The sequence below is a fragment of the Mya arenaria genome, chromosome 9 (genome assembly GCF_026914265.1).
Source record: "Mya arenaria isolate MELC-2E11 chromosome 9, ASM2691426v1".
In the NCBI taxonomy this organism is placed as follows: Eukaryota; Metazoa; Mollusca; class Bivalvia; order Myida; family Myidae; genus Mya; species Mya arenaria.
In genome coordinates, this window is record NC_069130.1 from 34,494,405 (window position 1) to 34,503,658 (window position 9,254).

General features: G+C 33.5%; 2 non-coding genes across 2 annotated transcripts; both read right to left on the bottom strand.

Moving 5' to 3' along the window:
- Window positions 1-2,779: 2,779 nt before the first annotated feature.
- LOC128203815 (U4 spliceosomal RNA) lies at window positions 2,780-2,920 on the bottom strand. Its single transcript, XR_008256069.1, has one exon. It is a non-coding gene; the product is annotated as a U4 spliceosomal RNA (small nuclear RNA).
- Window positions 2,921-3,983: 1,063 nt separating this feature from the next.
- On the bottom strand, window positions 3,984-4,124 carry LOC128203803 (U4 spliceosomal RNA). Its single transcript, XR_008256057.1, has one exon. It is a non-coding gene; the product is annotated as a U4 spliceosomal RNA (small nuclear RNA).
- Window positions 4,125-9,254: the final 5,130 nt, after the last annotated feature.

Here is a 9,254-nt window from a genome sequence, read left to right on the forward strand (position 1 = left end):
TGATGCATGTGGGGAGTGTTTGTGGTGAGTTTACGGCCTTGTCTCTCGTTCGATTTCGTTTTGTCCATATCTTGTGCCTCTTAACATCGTTTATGTTTAAATGTTTGACAACTGAGCCTTGCCTGTAGTTTTTATTGTATTATTGATAATCCATTTCTAAATCGTAAAATAGTAATGCAAATGACATTGATTTACAACAATAATTTCATTCAGTTTTGGTGGGATGCATTCTTCTGGCTCCAATGAGAGAAAGTATATCATTGTTCTAAATGTTCACAGTGAGCTTGCGATCGCATTCTAGGTCAGGGATGGCCCCTACTTGAATTTGGGTTTGCATATCAGTCACTGAAGTGTTAGCAGAAAAGAAACAAAATCATAGCCGGTGGAAGTACGACTCCGGAAGGACTCGATCCTGCAATATTCTGATTCATAGTCAGGCGCCATTAGGTTACGATGCTGGCAATACTTACTGTGTTATCTTTTTACGAAAAATATTTATACTTATTATACCTCACTTCTATAGAACATATAGTAAAAACGTCAGGGCAATATTTTCGACTATCAACCCGCACTATCACCCTCTGCCGCACTGTCACCCTCTGACGTCATGAAATTGAAAATACGCTACAAATACGCCGCCATGTTGGATTTGTATGTGAAAAATTATGATTAATATAAAACTGGCATTGCAACCTTAAAACGCACTAATTATAAAACCTCACTTCTATAGAACATATGAAATTGGCAATACGGTACTAATATGGGATTTACTGATAGTATTTTACTTAAAGTCTGTATTATCTGAGCGCTTTGTTTACCAGCCAACAATTCTTGCAGCAAGATTCGCAGCTGTCAGTGAAAATGGTATTTTTAGTCTTTAAAATACTACAGTTTTTATTCGGTATAATAAAATAGATATTGTATAATGTATGATTTTAAGCTGGAATGAAAAATAGATAAATGTAAACAATTGATAAATAATTGGAGTAAAAGAAATCTAACTGTCTTTGGCAAAATAACTGTTATAAAATCTTTACTTTTTCCAAAACTTGTATATCTTGCTTAAAATATAGTAACGTCTGATTCAATTATAAAGACTATAAAATCCATGGTTTTTGAATTTCTTTGGAGTGGAAAAAAGATAAAATCAAGCGTAAAACAGTTATGGGAAACAGACTTGAAGGTGGTTTAGAGATGCAAGATTTTGAATATTATTCTAAAACAATGACATTAAAATGGGTGATTAATCTGACTAATACAGTTGATGCAAATTGGAAAATTATACCATCAGTAATATTAGACCAATTTGGAAAGAATTTTCTTATTTTTCATATGAATTTAGACTCCATTAAGTCTTTACCTATTAAAACAAACAAAATCACACTGTTCTATAAGCATTTGTTATTAATATGGATTCAGTTTAAGCAACTTCCAGTTAATCAAACGAAAACACCCAAAAGTTACTTCAATGTTAGAAAAGAAATAATATGGAGTAATAAACTCATAAAAAAAAAAGTCTTCTATTTAAGAACTGGATTGATTCCAACATACTATACATAAACGATATTCTTTCGAATTCGGGCATCTTAGACGCTAATTGTATTCTTGATAAGCTAAAAAATAAACAAAATTGGATTGCAGAAGTAAATATTTTAAAACAAGCAATTTCTAACACTTGGAAAGAAACTCTTACATCGGATATATCTACAAAAACAAACGTCAATTCAAAATTACTAATAAGTATCCAAAATAAACCTTTTAAAGATATGACGAATAAGCAAATATATCAAATATATATAAAGCAATTTTATGAAAAGCCTTACATTTATGGTTATTGGGATCGGCGGATGCAAGAGCATATTTGCTGGAACTCTTGGTACTATATTGTTCATAAGTCCATTGGGGATAATAAAGTAAAACAATTTAAAATAAAGTTATTGCATAATCTTGTAGCAACGAATTTAAATTTATTTACTTGGAAATTGAAGGATTGCCCTTTATGTATTTATTGTAGTGAAGTAGAAGACTACGAACACTTCTTTATTAAATGTCCATTTTTGACAACTTTCTGGAATGCTATGCATGATATCTTTAAAAGATGCGGAATACAGAAAGAAATTAAGAATTTAAGATATACAGTAATAGGTTACAAAATCAACCAAAAAGAGTATAATATTGTAAACATTGTTTTAAGTCAGATTGCCTATTGCATCTATAAGACCTACTTTATTTGTGAAAGGAGATCCAAACCAATAAATATTATGTACCATTTATATAATGATTTGAAAGTTCTTCAAACTCACTTGAACAATAAAAGCATTTCTAAACGTTTTTTAAACGATTTTGTTAATAAAATTACAATATAATGTTAAGGCATTTTCAAAATGTTTAATATTTACCTCAATTGTTAAATGATATTGTTCCACTTCGATATATATACTTATATATATTGTATGTAATGTTCGTTTTATAAAATAAATAAAATAAACGGGTTGTCATGAACTGGCAATTCCAAAAAAAAATAATAAAATAAAAATAAAATAGATATTGACTGCCTTGAGAGTGACAGTGCATATTGTCAACCTTCGGAAAACACTGTCAACGTCGGCTTCGCCTCGGTCGACAGTATTTACCTCAGGTCGACAATATGCACTGTCACCCTCAAGGCAGTCAGTATTTATATAATATTTGTTTGTAGTATAATTACACTGATTGAATATAGCCATTTCAATACCAAGTGTTCAGTTCAAAAGTTGGATTTGATATGAAGTAGTGTCAGTCCCCGTAAGGACGTTTATAAATTGCGCTCGCCGCACGTATTTCAGGGCGTCGGCGCGGGGTATTGGGTATAGTTTTCAACTAGCAATAACCACGCCTCAAATGAACCTCATTGGCTATGGTAACGCCACTGCGCAAAGCTAACATTTGTACGACAAATTCTGTGCATATACTATATTTTTAGTATTAATATGCTTTGCTTTATTGTTTTAGATATATTTCGGTTTTAAGTTGTATATATCAACTAGCCATATTTTTCTTTTCTTTTGTCAAAATGATTATGAATTTAGATTTTATTATATCCCTTACAAGATCGGGCAAATGCGACAGTACGCTCCCTTTGAATATCAACAACAATATAGTCTCTTACCAGCCTTGGTTATTTCACTTTTTTAACGTAATATCCTCATAACTCACTTTAATACATTTAAGCGTGGCTGAATTTACTTTATTCTTCAAAGTTTTGAAGTTGATGTTGGATCAGTTAAGGATTATATTTTATTATTTATATGTATTGACAAATGTTTGACAAGTGTGAGTTAATGAGCTTATAAAATAGTTTAAACCCCATTTAACTCTTGTTTCACTAACATTTTAAAGCCATATTGATGGATATGTGGACTCTTTGTGGCATGTATACGTTTGTGTCTCTCGTTCACTGTCGTTTTTGTCCTTATATTGTGCCTCAAAAACAGCATCTATAGTTGAAAGTTTTATTACTGGGCTCGACCTGTAGTCTTCATTGTATTCTTGATCATCCTTTCCTAAAACGGAAAATAGTAATGCAAATGACATTGACTTAACAGCAATCATGTCATTCAGTGTTGGTGGGTTGCATTTTTCTGACTGCAAGGAGAGAACGTATATCATTGTTCTAATTGTTCACGGTGAGCTAGCGATCGCATTCTTGGTCGGGGTTGGTCCCACCTTGAATTCGGGTTTGCATATCAGTCACTGAAGTGTTAACGGAAAAGAAACAAAATCATAGCTGGTGGGAAGTACGACTCCGGCAGGACTCGATCCTCTAATATTCTGATTCATAGTCAGATGCCTTTAGGTTACGATGCTGGCAATACTTACTGTTATATATTTTTACGAAAATAGTTATGCACATCATTTTGTAGTATTAATATACTGGTTGAATATAACCAAGTTTACACCAAGTACTCAGTTCAAAAGTTGGATTTGGTATGAAGTAGTGTCAGTCCCCGTAAGGACGTTCATAAATTGCGCTCGCCACCCATATTTCAGGGCGTCGGCGCGGGGTATTGGGTATAGTTTTCAACTAGCAATAACCACGCCTCGGATAAACCTCATTGGCTATGGTACCGCCACTGCGCAAAGCTGATATTTGTACGACAAATTATGTTTATATACTATATTTTTTATTATTAATATTCTTTGCTTTATTGTTTTGAATATATTTAGGTTTTAAGTTGTATATATCAACTAGCCATAATTTTCTTTTCTTAAGTCAAAATGATTATGAATTTAGTTGAATTATATCCCTTACAAGATCGGGCAAATGCGACAGTACGCTCCCTTTGAATATCAACGACAATATGTCTACTTCCAGCCTTGTTCAATTAACTTATTTATGTGTAATATCCTCATAAGTTACTTTAATACATTTAAGCGATGCTAAATTTACTTTATTCATCATAGTTTTGAATTTGATGTTGGATCAGTTAAGACTTATATTTGTATTAGTATTAATATTTTTTTTTGTTTGCATTTATTGAAAAAAGTTTGACAAGCGTGAGTTAATGAGCATATCATATAGTTTTAACCCCATTTAACTCGTGTTTCACTGACATTTTATAACCATTTCGATACATATGTGGACTGTTTGTGGCGAGTATACGTTTGTGTCTATCGGAAAATAGGAATCATAATGGCATTCACTTCATAACATTCATGTCATTAAGGTGTGGTGGGTTGCATTCTTTTGGTTTAGCGATCGCATTTTAGGTCAGGGTTGGTCCTACCTTGAAATTGGGTTAACATATTGTAATTGAATCAGATGTAAGGCAATATTAAAACTTGAACAGTCCTTATGCTTTAAACCAAAGCCTCAGATGTTCGATATATGGTGAATTTACTATCGATGTGTGGTTCTTAATGTTTCAACCTGACCACATTGAAGTTACATCCATTGTAGTGTTAACAAGAAAGAAACGAAAACATTGCAAGTTGTAAATACGACCCAAGCAGAACTGGAACGTGCAAAGTCAGACGCCTCAACCATGGGGCCTCGATGTCGGCAATGCATACTGTTATATCTGTTTACGAGAATACTATATACATACTTATATGTAATATAATTATACTTGTTTAATATAACCAAGGTTAAACCAAGTGCACAGTGCACTAGTTTTATGGAATATGTTTAAGTGTCAGTCCCCGTAAGGACGTTCATAAATTGCGCTCGCCGCCCATATTTCAGGGCGTCGGCGCGGGGTATTGGGTATAGTTTTCAATGAGCTCACCGTGAACATTTAGAACAAAGATATACGTTCTCTCCTTGCAACCAGAAAAATGCAACCCACCAAAACTGAATGAATGAATGATGTAAAGTCAATGTTATTATAATTACTATTTTTCTATTTCGATGAGGATGTACAATATACAATGAAAACTAAAGGAACACGCCATTACATATAGACGCTGTTATGAGGCACAAGATAAGGACAAAAACGATACTGAACGAGAGACACGTATACTCGCCACAAAAAGTCCACACATGCATCAATATGGCTTTAAAATGTCAGTGAAACACGAGTTAATTGGGGTTTAAACTAGTTGATATACATATTAACACACACATGTCCAGTATTTGCCAATTATTACAAAACTAAAAATATAAGCCTAATCATCAACAGCATCAACTTCAAAACTATGAAGAATGAAGTAAATTCAGCCGCACTTGTTACTTAAATCAATTATGACGATATTACATTTAATAAGGTAATTTAACAAGGCTGGTAGTCGACCATATTTTCGTTGACATTTAAAGGGAATGTACTATCGTACTTGTCCGATCTTTATAGGGATATAATATAATGTAAATGTATTATCATATCATCATAAGAAAAGAACAAATGTTGCTAGTTGTTGTATATAACTTAAAACCGAGATACATTTTAGATAATAAAGAATGCAATAACAATGAAATAAACTGGTAAATGAACAGAATTTGTCCTAGAATAATCAGCTTAGCGCAGTGGCGGTACCATGCGGAGTCGGTTTCGTCGGCTTCGTCGGTTCGTTTTATCCGAATACTAGCTCACTTTTATAACAACAACATCGGGGACAGTGATCAAACACATGTGTTGAAACACCATTAAGTTCAATCGATCATCTGCTGTATCCTTTTTTAAGATATTTAAAAAGAATGGCTACATGCAGAAGCTCTGTCATGCTGTTGATACTGTACACAAAACCATACATTTGTTACTTTAAGCAAACTTTCGAAACAGGTTTACCAAACCCCGAAACCCTTGAAACCCAAGCTTAATCTGGTTTGGTATCAACAAAAAAGCCAATTATGATTACACTGGCTAACTACAACCAAGTTTATACCAAGTTCATAGTGCATTTAGACGTCGGCGCTGGGTATTTGGTATATTTTTCAACTAGCACATCACACCTCGGATAAACCTCAGTATTTAAGAATACTATTAATCCCGCTCACAATTGGAATATATTTCAGTATTCTGTTTAATACAAATATATAGCAAACTGCATTTGTTTAAAATTATAAATGTCTGTTTATATTTTGTATTGAATCCCTTTAGGTTTGACAAATAAAGGAACAGTTAGCTCCCTTTATTGATATAATTTATGTTCGTCGGCAGTTGTATAGGATACCACGGCAACTATGAACGCCACTAACGTTCGCATTATTCCACTGGCCTTTTGCTGTCATTAAACACTCTCAAACTAATCTAAAATGTCGGTTTAATACTTTGGACGTATTTTGTTATTCCGACTGATATATCTTCGTTCATCAAATGTCAATTGGACGTTTACTTGAACAAAAAAACGGACCCCGCTAAAGAAAAGATCATGGTTGAACTGACATCCATCATACTAAGTAGGGATATTAAACATGGACAATAGATAACCAGTTTGATTTTATGAACAGTAGGTAAGAAATGAAGGCCAGTCTTATTACCCATTGTACATTAAAATGGTATGCAATTTGGTTCGACAATAGTGGGTGCTCATGATAGTCGACTTGTCCAATTCCGCACAATATTAGATTTTTATTTGTGTAAGTACATACTTACAACCTTTACTATTACAAAATGCATATTATACACCTTTACAATCAAAATTAAAGCGCTTAAAGCGATTTGTGAGATAGTCATGTACAGTTAAACACCTCTAAGACTATATTAATAATTTAGTTATGGGACTTTGAGAAAATGGTTATATAATAGCAGGTTGGTCTCTTTACTGAAATTGTGCAGATAAGGGTTGGCATAGCACAGTAAACATTTTAGTTGTGTACCAGGCAACATGTGCCACATTATTTAAAAAAATATGGAAGTATAGTTTGAGTTTGCATCTAGCCGAGTAAATAATATTCAAGCAGAGACAATAAATAAAACGTAATGTCATTTATTCATTACATCATAAATTATTCCATAAATAACATGTATCAAAATAACACAGTTTCAATGTTCGCATAGCCCTTAGAATAGATGTATGTTTGTGTCAGTAACATATGATTTTGCCTTACTCATGCATTTTTAATTGAAACAACCACTTAAGGGCATCCTGGTGAGTGTTTATCAACAATGACTCAGTAGCATCAGAGTCATCAGCATTGGCAAAGTAAGTCTCCTCGAAATCCGATCATAAGCATTAAATCAATCAAAAACCCTTCAATTATCAAACATTTCCGTGTTTTTCACTCTTACTATGATCTCTATTAAATCTGTAATATCGAATGGAACGGAAAGTGTGTGAAGATTTCTTAATTGTCCCAGTAGTTTCAGCCCAGAGTCTTGAGCATGTTGCGTATTGTTTAAAAAGTGGTAACAAATTGTTCATTTTGTCTACGAGTGAAATAGGTTGATGGCAATATTAAGATACATCAAAACATACAGGCAAGATAGTATGTGGTTGATTCGATCCAGAGAAAGTTTTTGCGAGGATCCTGCCTTTGTAGAAAGGGATATTATACAAAAACTTTATAAACTTGTCCTACGTATTTTGTTGGGTGCATTTGGTTTAGCGAGCATCCCCTGGTAGTGGATTAAATATGTCAGTCATGTTTGAAGTGTAAAGTAGATTTTACTAAAAATGACTAAATGCTTTATCCGTGACAGTGAATTGTTTTATGAATCCAAAGTTCCATACTTTTTAATGATTATTTCAAGTGACTGATATTCCATGATTAAATTTACTGATTTAATTGAGATAAAAGTATTTGCGAACGCATTCATGAGCATGCATACACTATCTTCAGATGTTTATGTTAATTTGTTTTACAATTACATGACTACAATATTCAACAATGACACAAAACGTAGCATGTCGAAAGCCTTTCAACGCTTTGGTTTACTATCTGTTCGTAGTCGGGTGGTTCAAGCCCTGTGTCGAGTGCTGCTAGTCTTTACAAACATTTAGAACTAATTTTGAATATTATTCTTGTCTGAAAAGAAATGCTCATCCATTTGATATTTGGCTTCAACCCTAGACGTTTGACTAATTATACAGTTTTACAGTTACTTATACCTAGTATGCAGAGGCAAAAAGCCAAATCTATTTAAATTACGAGCCCGGCAGAACGCGAACCTGCAATTTTCTCATTTGAAATCAGACACCTTTTATATTTGTCCAGTAGGTTTGTTATCATGTTCCTGATATCCGTTAAAGAAAGTAAATGTGTTTTTAGTAGTATAGTAAGTTATTGCTTTTAAAGCTGCTCACGACCCCGGCAGGACTAGAACATGTTCTCTTCGTATCCAAAATTAAACGCCTCGTCCATTTAAGGCTGTCAAATACTTACATCATATATATTAGATTCATATTGTATGTAGCATCAATAAACAACTGTGACGTGGTGCGAACGTCAACGCTTGTTTTAAGCGTCGAGCAAAAGGGCTCAAATATTATTAAATCAAAAATTATTGCCCAAGCTTTACATGTGCGTATTGTCTCTTTAAACCAATTTGATTTTGATATCTTTAACGTATTTTAAGTTATGGCAACGGTTGAAAAAAGATTGTTTGCACGACGACGAGTACACCCCGCCAACAACAACGACACCAAGGCTATAACAATACCGTCGAAAACAAACGAGTTGAAACATTGACTGATTGAATCACGGTGTAAGGTTGAACGAGTGGCTTATTTTATATGCATTGTAATCAGATATGAATACATTCAACTGGTGTAAGAAAGTTACCGTAAGGAACTTCATAAATTTTGCTCGGCGTCCATATTTCAGTACATCGGACCTG